The sequence below is a fragment of the Choloepus didactylus genome, chromosome 5, assembly GCF_015220235.1.
Source record: "Choloepus didactylus isolate mChoDid1 chromosome 5, mChoDid1.pri, whole genome shotgun sequence".
In the NCBI taxonomy this organism is placed as follows: domain Eukaryota; kingdom Metazoa; phylum Chordata; class Mammalia; order Pilosa; family Megalonychidae; genus Choloepus; species Choloepus didactylus.
Genome location: NC_051311.1, coordinates 20,121,036 through 20,135,454, shown reverse-complemented (window position 1 = coordinate 20,135,454; position 14,419 = coordinate 20,121,036). Strand labels below are relative to the sequence as shown.

The 14,419-nt window shown below is 38.1% G+C and overlaps 1 pseudogene; it reads right to left on the bottom strand.

The window, feature by feature from the left end:
• Positions 1–436: 436 nt before the first annotated feature.
• The window catches only part of LOC119535204, a 30,587-nt pseudogene continuing 16,604 nt past the window's right edge, over positions 437–14,419 (bottom strand).

Sequence of the window (14,419 nt, the reverse complement as noted above, 5' to 3'; positions counted from 1 at the left end):
GAAATAAATGCAAATGGAATGCTACATTTTTAAATCAGCAGACTGTTCCAGGAATGATAAAAGTATCAATAAAGTAGCATGGGGTTACTTGAAAACATCATTTGCTGTGAGCTCAAAAAACATTCAAAATGGATTTAAAGGTATCACAAATAGTTCCACCCAGGCAATTATGCTTAAGGGAAGTAAAACTAAAAGTGGGCTTTTTGTTCCCGAGTTAAAGAGAATTTCTTTAAAACCAAGCATACTGCAAAATAGCAACATTACACTTGGTAAACAATAATTGGCAATAAAATAAGTTTTAAATGCTGGAATATTTTGCCCAAACCAGTCCCAGATGCTGTTTAATAACCAAGATGCCAAGATGCAAACTAACTTTGTTGTAGCAAGCCTAGAACAATTCTATCAAACATGCCCTTGGTGAAATATCCAGTTTCATTTAATGTCTTGAAAGCTCAGTATTTGACAGCCATTCAAGTCCCTCATGCAGACCAGTTCCTTGTGTAGCACAAGTGCCTTAAACATACCATGTTCTGTTACGAAGGGACTGAAGACCTAATTTATGTGTCGTTACACTGATGGTCATACCATTTGGTAAATCCTGTTTGTTTGCAAAGAGCAGCAGCACTGAATCTCGTGACTCATCTTCCTGAAGCATTTTCTGAAGCTCTTCTGTGCCTTCTTGAATTCTTTCACAATAAATGCTATCTACCACAAAAATAAGACCCTTGGTATTTTGGAAGTAATGTCTACAGAGAGGCCTAATTTTATCTTGACCACCAACATCCTATACTGTGAAACAAATGCTCTGATAGTCTAGTTTCCACTTTAAAACCAATGGTAGGAATGGTGGTGACTATCTCCCCTAACCTCAGTTTACCTAGAATGGTCATCTTGCCAGCAGCATCCAACCATCAAAATATGCATCTGCATCAATTGAGATGATCATGTGGTTCTTCTGCTTTGATTTATTGATGTGGTGTATTACATTAATTGATTTTCTTGTGTTGAACAGCCTTGCATACCTGAAATAAACCCCAGCTGGTAGTGGTGTATAATTCTTTTAATGTCCTGCTGGATTCAATTTGCAAGTATTTTGTTGAGGATTTTTGCATCTATATTCATTAAAGAGATTGGTCCATAATTTTCTTTTCTTGTAGTATCTTTGTCTGATTTTAGTATTAGGGTGATGTTTGCTTCATAGAATGAGTTGGGTCAAAGACCTAAACATTAGCACTAAGACCATAAGACTCTTAGAAGAAAATGTAGGGCAATTTCTTAAAATTCTTGTGATAGGAGGTGATTTCTTAAACCTTACACCCAAAGCACGAGCAACCAAAGAACAAATAGACAAATGGGATCTCCTCAAAATTAAACATTGTTGTACATCAAAGGACTTTGTCAAAAAGGTAAAAAGGTGGCCTACACAATGGGAGACAATATTTGGAAGCCACATACCAGATAAGGGTTTACTATCCTGAATATATAAAGTGATCCTACAACTCAACAACAGAATGACAAACAACCCAATTAAAAAAAATGGACAAAAGACATGAACAGACATTTTTCTGTTCAAAGGGCTCAAAAACAACAGGCTCAAAAACATATGAAAAAAATGCTCAACTTCACTGGCTATTAGGGAAATGCAAATCAAAACCACAATGAGATATCATCTCACACCTACCAGAATGGCCATTATCCAAAAAACAGAAAATTACAAGTGCTGGAGAGGATGTGGAGAAAGAGGCACAGTTATTCACTGTTGGTGAGAATGTAAAATGGTGCACCCACTCTGGAAGACAGTGTGGCAATTCCTCAGGGAGCTAAGTATAGATTTGCCATATGGCCCAGCTATTCCATTACTAGGTATATACTCAGAAGAACTGAGAGTTAAGACACGAATGGACATTTGTAAACTGATATTTACTGTGGCATTATTCACAATAGCCAAGGGACGGAAACAGCCCAATCGTCCATCAATGGATGAGTGGATAAAAAACTGTGGTACATACACATGATGGAATATTATGCAGCTGTAAGACAGAACAAAGACACGGAACCATAATAATGTGGATGAAACTTGAGGACATTACATTGAGTGACATTAGCCAGAAACAAAGGGATAAATACTGTATGGTCTCACTAATATGAGAGCAAACATTGAGCATTGAAAGCTGATAACACAGGCTACCAGGAGATAGAAAGAGGGTAGAAATCAGGCATTTGATGCTTAAGGACTCAAGAATGTTCTGTAGGATTGATTGTATAGATCCAGAAACAGATAGCATAATACCATGTGATGGAAGCACAATATTGTAATGACACTGAACAGAGATGACCATGAGTAAAGCTGAAAGAGGTGGGCTAGGGGCATGAATGACACCTGAGGTAAAGATAGAAGATAAAGACTGGACTGTTCAACTCAGCAAAAACTGGAGTGGTCAATGATTGTGACGAAATGTACAAATACAAAACTGTTCTTGCATATGGGAGAATAAATGAATGTCAACCATGCAGAGTGTTGGAAAGGGGATGGTATTGGGGAAAAAATATTATCAATGCAAACTGGGGTCTATGGTCATTAGTAACATTGTAACATGCTTCCATTAAATGTAACAAAGGCAATTTATCAAAGCTAAATGTGTGCAAGAGGGGGATAAAAGGGAGGGATATGGGATTCTTGATAGTGGTGGTGTTGTCTGACCCTACTATTGTATTATATTTTATTTTTCTTTTTATCTTTTGTATTATTTGTTTAAAAAAAAGAAACTTTTTTTTTAAAAGTAATCAATATGTTCAAGTGCTGACTGTGGTGATAAATGCACAACTGTATGATGCTACCGTGAACAATTGATTGTGCATTGTGGATAATTATATGGTATGTGAATATAACTTTATAAAATTATATGGAAAAGCATAAACAGGGATAAAAGAACTGGTGAAAACATGGAGAGAGGGGTGTACATATTTACTGTTGGTTAGAAGGCAAAATGGTGTAGCCTTTCTGGAGGACAGTGGTGTGGTTCCACATGAGGCTAAGTATGTGGGTGCCTTAAGGTCCTGCAGCCTCTTTAGGGGGCATTTACTTGGAGGATCTGAGAGCAGGGACATGAATGGACATTAGCACACTGGTGTTTATTGAGACAGTATGCATTATCTGCAATGGGTGGAGGTGGCCTAAGGGTACATCCACTGAGCAACAGAAGGGTGAACTGTGGTGATTGCATGCAATGGAATATCGAGCAACTGCAGAAGGAGTGAAGCTGTGAGACATGCAAGGAGGTGCATGGAAACTGTAGACAGCATTTTGAGTGAACTACACCAGAAACAAAGGCAAACACTATAATGCCTCACCAATATGGACTAACCACAATGTGTAAACTCAGAACTGAACCTTAGAGCACAGCTTATCAGGGGAATGCTTACTGTAATGGTCCCTAGATTGTAAGCTATATTCCTGAATTGTAATGGTTATCTCCAGATTCTGAGATTCTGATCCCTTTGTGTATAACCTGATCAATCCCTGGAACTTTGGGTATCTGTGTGACACTTGAAACTTAGAGCTAGAACTTGGCAGATATGAATGTCAGTATTAGAACACATAGCAACTTAAAAAAGCTGAAAAAGAGTCCAGACTTCAACTGGAGATATGAATGAAGCAGATGTGGTTAGGACTGCAGCAAATTGGGCCAAAGGGTAAAGGACAATACCGACTATGTTTTGAAACTTCAAATTCCTTGTGAGACCAAGGGAAGAGATGTTTAGTTGGTGCAAGATCTGTATTTCCTAAACAATTTAACTCATACAGTTTCTTCAAATACCATAATTACATGGAACTTTTTTTTTAAATTTTTATTGGGATTGTTCAGATACCATACAATTATCCAAATATCCAAAGGGTACAATCACTTGCTCCTGGTACCCTCATACAGCTGTGCATCCATCACTGCACTTAATTTTTGTTCAATTTTTAGAAACTTTTCATTACTCCAGACAAGAAATAAAGTGAAAGATGAAAAAAGAAAAAAGAAAAAAAAAAAAAAAAGAAAAGAAAAGGAAACTCGAATCCTCCCATATCCCTAACCAACCCCACTCAGTTGTTGACTCATAGTGTTGGTATAGTACATTTGTTACTGTTTATGAAAGAATGTTGAAATACTACTAACTGTAGTATACAGTTTGCAATAGGTATGTATTTCTTCCCTATATGCCCCTCTATTATTAACTTCTAGTTGTATTGTCATACATTTGGTCTGGTTCATGGGAGAGTTTTCTAATATTTGTACAGTTAATCATGGAGATTGCTCACCATAGGATTCAGTTTTATACATTCCCATCTTTTGACCTCCAACTTTCCTTCTGGTGACATATATGACTCTGAGCTTCCCCTTTCCACCTCATTCACGCACCATTCAGCACTGCTAGTTATTCTCACATCTTGCTACCAACACCGCTGTTCATTTCCAAACATTTAAGTTCATCCTAGTTGAACATTCTGCTCATACTAAGCAACCACTCCCCATTCTTAAGCCTCGTCCTATATCTTGGTACCTTATATTTCATGTCTATGAGTTTACATATTATAATTAGTTCTTATCAGTGAGACCCTGCAATATTTGTCCTTATGTGTCTGGCTTATTTCACTCAGTATACTGCCCTTGAGGTTTTGTCATCAACCCATTTCTTTTTTTTTTTTTTTTTTTAAGATGGCTTTGTTCACACACCATACATTCCATCCTAAGTAAACAATCAATGGTTCTCTGTATGGTCACATATTTATGTGTTCACCACCTTCACCACTGTCTATATAAGGGCATCTACATTTCTTCCACAAGGCAGGAAGGAGAGTCAAAGAAGGTAGAGAGGCAAAAGAAAGAGGAAAAAAAATGACAGCTAGGAAGTAGCAAAAGGAAAACTAAACTTAAATCAAAGTAGAGTAAAGAGTCAGACAGAACCACCAATGTCAAGTGTCTAACATGCCTCCCCTAGCCCCCCCCTCTTATCTGCATTTACCTTGGTATATAGCCTTTGTTACATTAAAGGAAGCATAATACAATGATTCTATTAGTTACAGTCTCTAGTTTACATTGATTGCATCCCTCCCCCAATGCCTCCCCATTTTTAACACCTTGCAAGGTTGACATTTCCTTGTTCTCCCTCGTAAAAGAACATATTTATACATTTTATCACAATTGTTGAACACTCTAGATTTCACCACGTTACACAGTCTCATTCTTTATCTTTCTTCCTTTCTACTAGTGCCTCACATGCTCCCAACTTTCCTCTCTCAACTGTATTCATAGTTATCTTTGTTCAGTGTACTTACATTGCTGTGCTACCATCTCCCAAAATTGTGTTCCAAACCACGCACTCCTGTCTTCTCCTATCACTCTGTAGTGCTCCCTTTAGTATTTCCTGTAGGGCGGGTGTCTTGCTCACAAAGTCTCCCATTGTCTGTTTGTCAGAAAATATTTTGAGTTCTCCCTCATATTTGAAGGACAGTTTTGCTGGATACAGGATTCTTGGTTGGCGGTTTTTCTCTTTCAGTATCTTAAATATATCACACTACTTCCTTCTTGCCTCCATGGTTTCTGCTGAGAGATCCACACATAGTCTTATTAAGCTTCCTTTGTATGTAATGGATCGCTTTTCTTTTGCTGCTTTCAGGATTCTCTCTTTGTCTTTGACATTTGATAATCTGATTATTAAGTGTCTTTGCATAGGCCTATTCAGATCTATTCTGTTTGGAGTATGCTGCACTTCTTAGATCTGTAATTTTATGTCTTTCATAAGAGATGGGAAATTTTCATTGATTATTTCCTCTGTTATTGCCTCTGCCCCTTTTCCCTTCTCTTCTCCTTCTGGGCCACCAATGATACATACATTCTTATACTTTGTTTCATCTTTAACTTCCCAGAGATGTTGCTCATATTTTTTCATTCTTTTCTCCATCTGCTCCTTCATGTGTAGGCTTTCAGGTGTTTTGTTCTCCAGTTCTTGAGTGTTTTCTTCTGCCTCTTGAGATCTGCTGTTGTATGTTTCCATTGTGTCTTTCGTCACTTGTGTTGTGCCTTTCATTTCCATAGATTCTACCAGTTGTTTCTTGAACTTTTGTTTTCTGCCTTATGTATGCCCAGTGTTTTCTTTACAGCCTCTCTCTCTTTTGTGAAATATTCTCTAAACTTTTTGAATTGATTCAGCATGAGTTGTTCAAATTCCTGTATCTCAGTTGAAGTGTATGTTTATTCCTTTGACTGGGCCATAGCTTCATTTTTCTTAGTATAGGTTGTAGTTTTCTGTTGTCTAGGCATCTGACCTCCTAGGCCACCCCAATCAGGTTTTCCCAGATAAGAACAGGCTCAGGTTACAGAAGGAGGAAATATTCAGTTTCCCTGATGGTTTTTCTTAAAGGATTGATACACCTGTGCTTTTCTGCCTGGCAGGTGCACCTGTCAGCCTGTCACTGCCTGTATAAGAGGGTGTGGCCTGTGGCTCTCCTCCCCCAGGCTTTGGGGTCTGGTTCTGGAAAGGCAGGGGCAGTAGAGCTGGTCCTCTCCCTTTCGTCTTGGGAAGCTATGCCCCCTCCAGAGAGGTCATCTGCATATCAATAAGTTCTTTGTTTCTCTGACTGCTGATCAAGCATATCAATAAGTTCTTTGTTTCTCTGTCTGCTGATCCAAGTGTTTTGATTTTAAAATGGCTGAGGCTGTCTTGACTGCAAAGCACTGCAGGCTGAAAATGGCAGAGCTTTTCTCCACACAGAGAGAAAGGGACAGAAAATCTCCCAAGTTCACCCGTCAGCCAGAGATAGCACCCAATCCTCTGGGCTCCCCGTCCTGAGACAGATATGTCCCTCGACTCTCCCAAGGTCAGTTGTCACCAAAAGCCTCTGCCTGCTTGTTGAGGATTGGCTGTCTGTATTGAGCAGTTAACATTAAAACCCCAGTTGGAGCTGGGCTGAGAGAGTGTTGATCTCTAGCACCGCGAGGCTTCCGTGAGGGAGGGACTCTCAGCTCTCAGCTCTCAGTGTGGGTCCGCAGTTTTACTTACAGATTTTATGCTGTGATCTCAGGCATTCCTCCCAATTCAGGCTGGTGGATGATGAGTGGACAGTCACGTTTGACTCCCCGCAGTTATTCCAGGTTATTTACTAGTTTTTTGGTCATTTATGAATTGTTTCAGGGGAGGACTAACAGTCTTCCACTCCTCTCTATGCTGCCATCTTAGCTCCCCATGAAACTTTTAATAGGAAGTGAGACCTGGTAGATTTGCATACGTTAGTGTGAAATAGTGACACGTCAAAGTAATTTGGGCAAAGAATAAAAATATATATGCAGAGCTCCCCTGAGGAGCCGGGGGAAAATGCAGGGGTGTTGGATTTCCTCACGTGGATTGTTGCTGATGTTGTCACAAATATTGAGGACTGACCATTTGATCTGCCGAGCCCTCTATCACAGGACTTGTCCTTAAGAAGCTGGTTACTGCAAAGGAGAGGCTAAAGATGTTTATAATTGAGACTACGGGTCTCCCCCGAGTACCTCTTTGTTGCTCAGATGTGACCCTCACTTTCTAGCTAAGCCTACTCAGCAGGTGAAATCACTGCTATCCCCCCTACCTGGGATCTGACTCCCAGGGGTGTAAATCTCCCTTGCAACGTGGGATATAACTTTCGAGGATGAATCTGGACCTGGCATGATGGGATTAATAGCATCATCTTGACCAAAATGGGGAAGCAAAGTGAATGAAATAAAGTTTCAGTGGTTCAGAGATTCCAAATGAAGCTGAGAGGTCACTCTGGAGGGCAGTCTTATGCTCTATATAGATAACCCTTTTTAGGTTTTAATGCATTGGAATAGCTGGAAATAAATACCTGAAACTATCAAACTGCAACTCAGTAGCCTTGACTCTTGAAGATGATTGTATAGCAATGTAGCTTACAAGGGGTGACAGTGTGATTGTGAAAGCCTTGTGGATCACACTCCCTTTATCCAGTGTATGGATGGATGAGTAGAAAAATGGGGACAAAAAAACTAAATTAAAAATACGGTGGAGAGGGGGGATGATTTAGGTGTTCCTTTTTAATTTTTTTTTTTGTTTATTCTTATTTTCACTTTTTCTGGTACAAAGAAAATATTCAAAAAATAGATTGGGGTGATGTATGCACAACTATATGATGGTGCTGTGAACAACTGGTTGTAAAGTTTGGATGATTGTATGGTTGTGAATATATCTCAATAAAATTGAATTTTAAAAAAGCAATAGCCAAAAAAAAAAAAAAAAAAAAAAAAAGGATCTGCTTCTTGCCAAAGAGCCCAGAGAAGAGAGAGGAGACGCAAGGCCCAAAGCGGGTCGCACTTGGCTGGGCAGGAGCAGAGGGGCTCGTGCCATCCCCAGGCCTTCTCCTTCCAGGCTCGCGGCAAACTGAGCAAAGGGGAGGAACAAAAGCTGAAGAAAAGGAGCGGCAGGGATGGCTCGTCTGCCGGCGCATGGGCAAAGTTTCGGGACCCGAGAAGCAATGAGCGGGCGAGGACCTGCTCCACGACTGGTGTGACAGCTCCAGCGCTGGCGTTAAAAATCCGGCCGTGCCAAGTCACGCAATGGTCGAGATAGATTCTTAATACCCACGTCATAGACAATTCACTTCACTTTGATAGGAAATCTTCAAACATTAAATGATAGGATATAAATTAGATGGTTAACTTCAAGGTAGAAGGAAGTAAATTGCACCCAAGCCAAGTGGCGAAGGATTTGCCCTCATATTTAAATTTCATAAATCCAGAGGTTGTTTTTATAACATGATTGCCAATAGACTCAACTGTTTTCTCCTTACCTACTAGGTTATAACAGTCTGAGGTATTCATTTATTTGGAATTTCACTCAAAGTAAATTCTATTTGCTTTGTAAGATATATTCATGGAATGAACTTGAAACTTTTGTGTCCATGACCTTTTTTTTTACTTCTATGTCTTTCGGTCTAAAGAAATGAATTTCCTGTACACTTAACCATTTTTTTATTCCCTTCTCCTTTCAAATCCAACTGTGAATGCCTCATTTTTCTGCTTTACCATACTGTTCCCTAACATGTGTTTGCTTCTTTCTGTCCCATAGCAAGAATTCATCTCAAGAAGTAATAATAAAATGAATGACTTTCATTTATTATAATTTAAGATGTGTGAGTGGGAATGCTTTTGAATAACTAAACTAGGTTAAAAAAATGACTTTTCAGACTAGATGTGAGAATTTTTGGCAGTCTTTCCATTAAACAAATAAAATAGTCAGAGCTTACTGCCTGGGTCTGGAAAACACTTAGTAGCAAACAAAATCCACCACGCTGTGAACCATTCCTTACCCAACTATGCTCCTGTGGCCACATTTGTTACATTTTTATTAAACTTACAAAGTGAACATTCAAACTGTGGGGCTCACATAGCAGGCACACAGCACAATTACCAAAGGAAAGAAAAGGAGAGTTCTTAAAGGGACCATTTGTATTGTGATTTAGCTTTCTGGGGTTAAAGTTACATGGGAAAATATGTTTACAGAAAAGGATGCATCCAGTTCTTGAGTTTAACCCATTGCCACATTGATGAAATAAATTCCTGTTCTAGGATGACAAAATATCACAGAATGCAGTTAGCTTATAGTTCCATCATTAAGTTTTAGAAAAGAATAGGAAATAACCCCCTACCCTCCACACCCACACACATTTGCGCACACACACACGTACTCTCACACACCAACTAATGATTCAGCTTATAAAATGCAGTGTTTTTGTCTGTTTTTTGTTTGTTTGTTTGTTTGTTTTGCTATAGTTATAATGAAATTTGCATCAAAAGTCTGGCATACTTTCAGAACCATTTTGTGGGACATCCTTCCGTAACTGACCTTGTACCAATATGGCAATATTCCCAGCTGAGTGAGAATTTGTCATTCCTGATACCGTCTTCTGCAAAAAGTATAACTATCCATTACAGAAATTGGAGTTAGGAAGAGAATAAATGAGAAAAGAGTAGGAAAAGCGAACCAAAAAGATGCAGATCCCAGTAAATATTTTTCTGGTTCAAAGTCCCCAAATAGGGAGATACGTTAGCCAGGCAGAGCTCTACCAGGGGCAGAGCTGATTCTGTTCCACTTCCTGTTAATTCTCTGGGATCAGATTGTCATACAAGCTGTCCTTCTGTCCCACATCCACACGAGAGTTCAATGCCATTGATGTAAAATCAGCTGTTCAAGGTGTAGGCAGAGATACGGCCTTACATTGGCTCTCCCAAACTACAGCCAGGCCCTTGTGGCATGGATAGGTCTTAGAAGTGTGGCCACACACTGAGGGAGCACATAACTGAAAACACAGACTGGATAGGTGGCTTCACATGACAGAGTCAGAGCAGCTTCACAACAGAGAACTACAGGAAAGATTGGGCTAAAGGACAAGCAGAAATCACAACAAAACCCCAAGGAGGGCTGCATCATCGGTAGGGTCAGGATGGAACAGACTGGTTCCACCTGGAGGCCCATCTGGCCCTGAGACACTTACAAAGGAAATCACAGATTTCATCACTGGGCACCTGCAGCCCAACCTGGGAAAAGAGTTTACCAATCTCACCTCCCCAACAACACCCAGCACACACTCAAGAACAAGAATTATCCCAGGCAACCCTCTTTGCCTAAAATGGAGACCATGCTTTCTTTATCCAGTAATATCAGATTGGGCAGGGAAAGAGGGAGTAGAGAGAAGTTCAAAAAATAAATGTAAGAAATGACCTAAAAAGATGTTTAATTAGATTAAGTGTATGATTTGAACTAAAAATTAGTAGTTTTGTTTCTTGCTTTCGCTAACTTGAAGAATGAAGGTTCATTAGAAACTTGGATTAGCTATAAACAGAGAAAGAAAAGAAATAAGGAAAGAAAAAAAAGGAAGGAAGGAAAGGACAGAAGGAAGGAAGGGCAGAAGGAAGGACAGAAGGAAGGAAAGAAGGATGGTAGGAAGGAAAGAAGGAAGACAGAAGGAAGGAAAAAGGAAAAGGAAGAAAACCAAAATGTAAGGGTGGGGGCAGACATTATGACAGTATCAATTTATGATTATAAGATAAATTCATTATATCCCCTAAATTTTTGCACAACTTGCTAGTAACCTGTGTTCTCTTCCTCAGCAAAATCTCAGAGTGCATAAGGCAAGCACCACTTCATTGCTGGGCATATGAATTCCTTATTTCAGAGAAGTCCTGCAATACAAATATACCACCCCTGCAAGTATATAGATGCTAATATTGAGAAAGGGCTCCATGTATTTCTTCTTTTTTCTAACAAGATTAAATAAAGGATAATAAAAACAATTTTGCATTTAAAAAATCAGTATTACATTTATTATCTAATTCATATTTAAGTTATACAAACATAGTATCACATTTTGTGAATCAGAGTCAAGACACAAGTAATGAATCAAACCTTTGTAAATGTTTTCTACACTTTTTCCAAAAATACTGGGGAGAATACAGGAAAATAATTTCATAATTAAGAGATAGGCCTGGTTAGGAATATGCCCCATCATGGGCTCTGGCCAGCCCTGTTTCATCCATCACTTTCAGTCTCTCTGCTTGTTCCTCCCTGGGTCTCCCATATTTGCTACTCGCCCAGAAGAATAATATCAGACAGCTTGATAAAACAGACTATATTATTGTAAACCAGTTGTGGAATATTTTACTCTCCTTAATTAAAATGAAATAACTTTGTTGAGTAGTTTGAACATGGGTAACACATTCAGAAAATATGAAATGCTTTTCTTGTTTCTGGAAAATTCCATTACATTGGGCAAATGTCCAATCATTTATTCCTTAATGTTTTTTCTAAAAAGTGAAATCACATTTACATCTTCTTATATATATTGCAAAGAAAAATAAATATAAAGGAGAATTTGGCTCTAGTCCATTTTTTGCAACTAATTCATTAGGTGATGTAAGTCAATTTCCTTTTCCTATCTTAGATTCTAATTTGAATAATAGAATAAGAATGTCTCCCCTTCTCTCTCCACAGAGTTTTGGTGAGATTCAGCTTATATTGTATATGTTGAAGTCAGGTGTAAAGCATAAATTTCTATAATCAATGAAATTGAAATACTCTCACCAAGTAGCCCTTAATTCCCTAACTCATTCCCTCTCCCTCCCTCCCTCTCTCTCTCTCTTTTACACACACACACACAATATACACACACAATGCTTCCACTATTAAGATCACATTAAAAAATAGAAATTAAAGACCATGTATCTTCTATTGTCTGATCAATAACACCTATCAGTCTTTAAATGGCATGATGCTTCAAAAAGGTAATCAAACTATTGCTGAAGTCATGTTCTCTAGCATCTGTAATTCTACCTTCTGATCTGATTCATATAGAAAACAGATTACAGTCTTCCCACACAGATGCTATTGAGCTACGGTAGGAAACAAAATGAAGCACCTTAAGAGCACCCTGACGCAAGACTTTAAGTGATGTAACAAAACAGGTTTGGAAGAAAAAAAAAAATTAATATTGTTTTCTAAAAACCCTACTTGATTAGGGAAGCATTAGGAAGTCTTCAATCTCAGGAATAAAGGTAGGTACTTCTTTTCCATGCCATAACATCTGTCATGGAAGTCTGCCACCTCAGAACCATGTGGTGCAACACATAATGATTCTATTCAAATTTATAGCAGTGTAAGTGAGGACCCTCAGATGGCAAAAGCTAAATGGAAACTTTCTATCCCACTGCCTCAAATCTTGATACCTAAGGAATAAAAAAAGAAAGAGAATGAGACAGAACTCTGCCAAATCTTGTGGCTTAGGTTTGATCAACCTGTGAAACAGAAAATGACTTGCAATCTTTACTAAGCTCAAAAGGTATGCAATAAACATTTGATTAATTAAAAGCTAATAGTGTCAGGAAACTTTGTAGGTCTCTGAGTAGTTGACTATGAATTTAATCTCTTATCAGAAACAGCTTTGGATTACATGTCTGATTCCTTTTGTAATTTACCCTTTCGTGCACCTGGATAATGGCATTGATACAAGAAAAAAAGGATCTAACTGATGTTTGGCTTGACTGGAAATTCTAAAGCATATTTTTTAAATTAAATTTTTGTAAATTTTGGGGTAAAGTCAGTAAAGCTCTTGGGAAACTTTCATAATAAAAGTAGATAAGAATAAGTGTTAAAATGAGCATTTAGAACAGTGCAATTTCTATTGTTCCTAGAAAGTAGAGAAGAATAGCCCTCAATCAATGTCTCAATAGGAATGACCTGATCATGGCAGTGTATCTATTGTAATATCCACCCCCTCCCTTTTTTTTTTCTTTTGGAAGATATTAAATGGAAGTTGGAATTTAATAATGCGCTCTGTAGCCGTTTAAAAAATCTCCACAACAGGATGTCTCCTGTGTCCTCTTTTTGATACTGACTTAGATGACACCTTTGACTTATATATTAAGAGAAAATGGAAAATTAAAAGTATCCAAGTGAGGTGAAAATGAGTTCAGGAAATGAATATTACATATTCAAGCACCCTATTGTTATCAGGTTCAGAAGTTCCCAAACTCCAGCCAAAATATCATAGCACTTGAAATTAGAGTCTGTTTATTCAAAGTTAACCAAATATAAAGTTTTTGAGGTAAGCAATCACTCAAAAGAAAAACCAAAGTTTCTTCTGGGCACCAGAGGGCATAAACCACTTTGGAATAACTAAACTGTTAAAAAAATACTTTAAATACACTCAAACTTGATAGCTAGGCCCATAAATGTTGCAGTGAGAGCAGTAAACTTTAAGCTAAATATTTCACTAGCTTCTGTCACCACAAAATACATGTGGCTTGATGTAGTGCTTATGTGTATAAACTATTAACTTCTTCAGCCACAGCCACCCTCCAAGAGGGAAATTTTATTTTTTATTAAGGGCAGAGTAGACCAAACTTTATCAATAGACAATGGTTAAATGTTTACTTGATTTGGGTTTATGGGTGTCTTTGATAATTCCAAGCTTCATTTCAGATGGAAACAGAGAAATCTCATTAAAATCAAGCAAAATATAAAGATAGAACATGAAATCATAAGAATAAATAAATAGATTTATGTAGATTTTAGACCCATCAGACTTAATTTTCTTCCCAATACTGAACTGTATAGCAAAATAGCACTGATAAGATTAAACTACCAAGACACTTCAAAAAGTTAATGGGGTACCAAGAACAGGCATTCTCAGCTTTTTGTTTTTAAGAATCTTTTATATTAAGAGTTATTGAGGGTCCAGAACTTTTGTATATGTGGGTTATGTGTCACTAGTTACTGTACTGGAAATTAAAACTTAGACAAATGCATTGTGTTTACCGTCAAAGAAATAATGCCATCGCATGAAATCAAGTGTCTAAAAAACTCCATTGTGTACTCACGTGAGAAG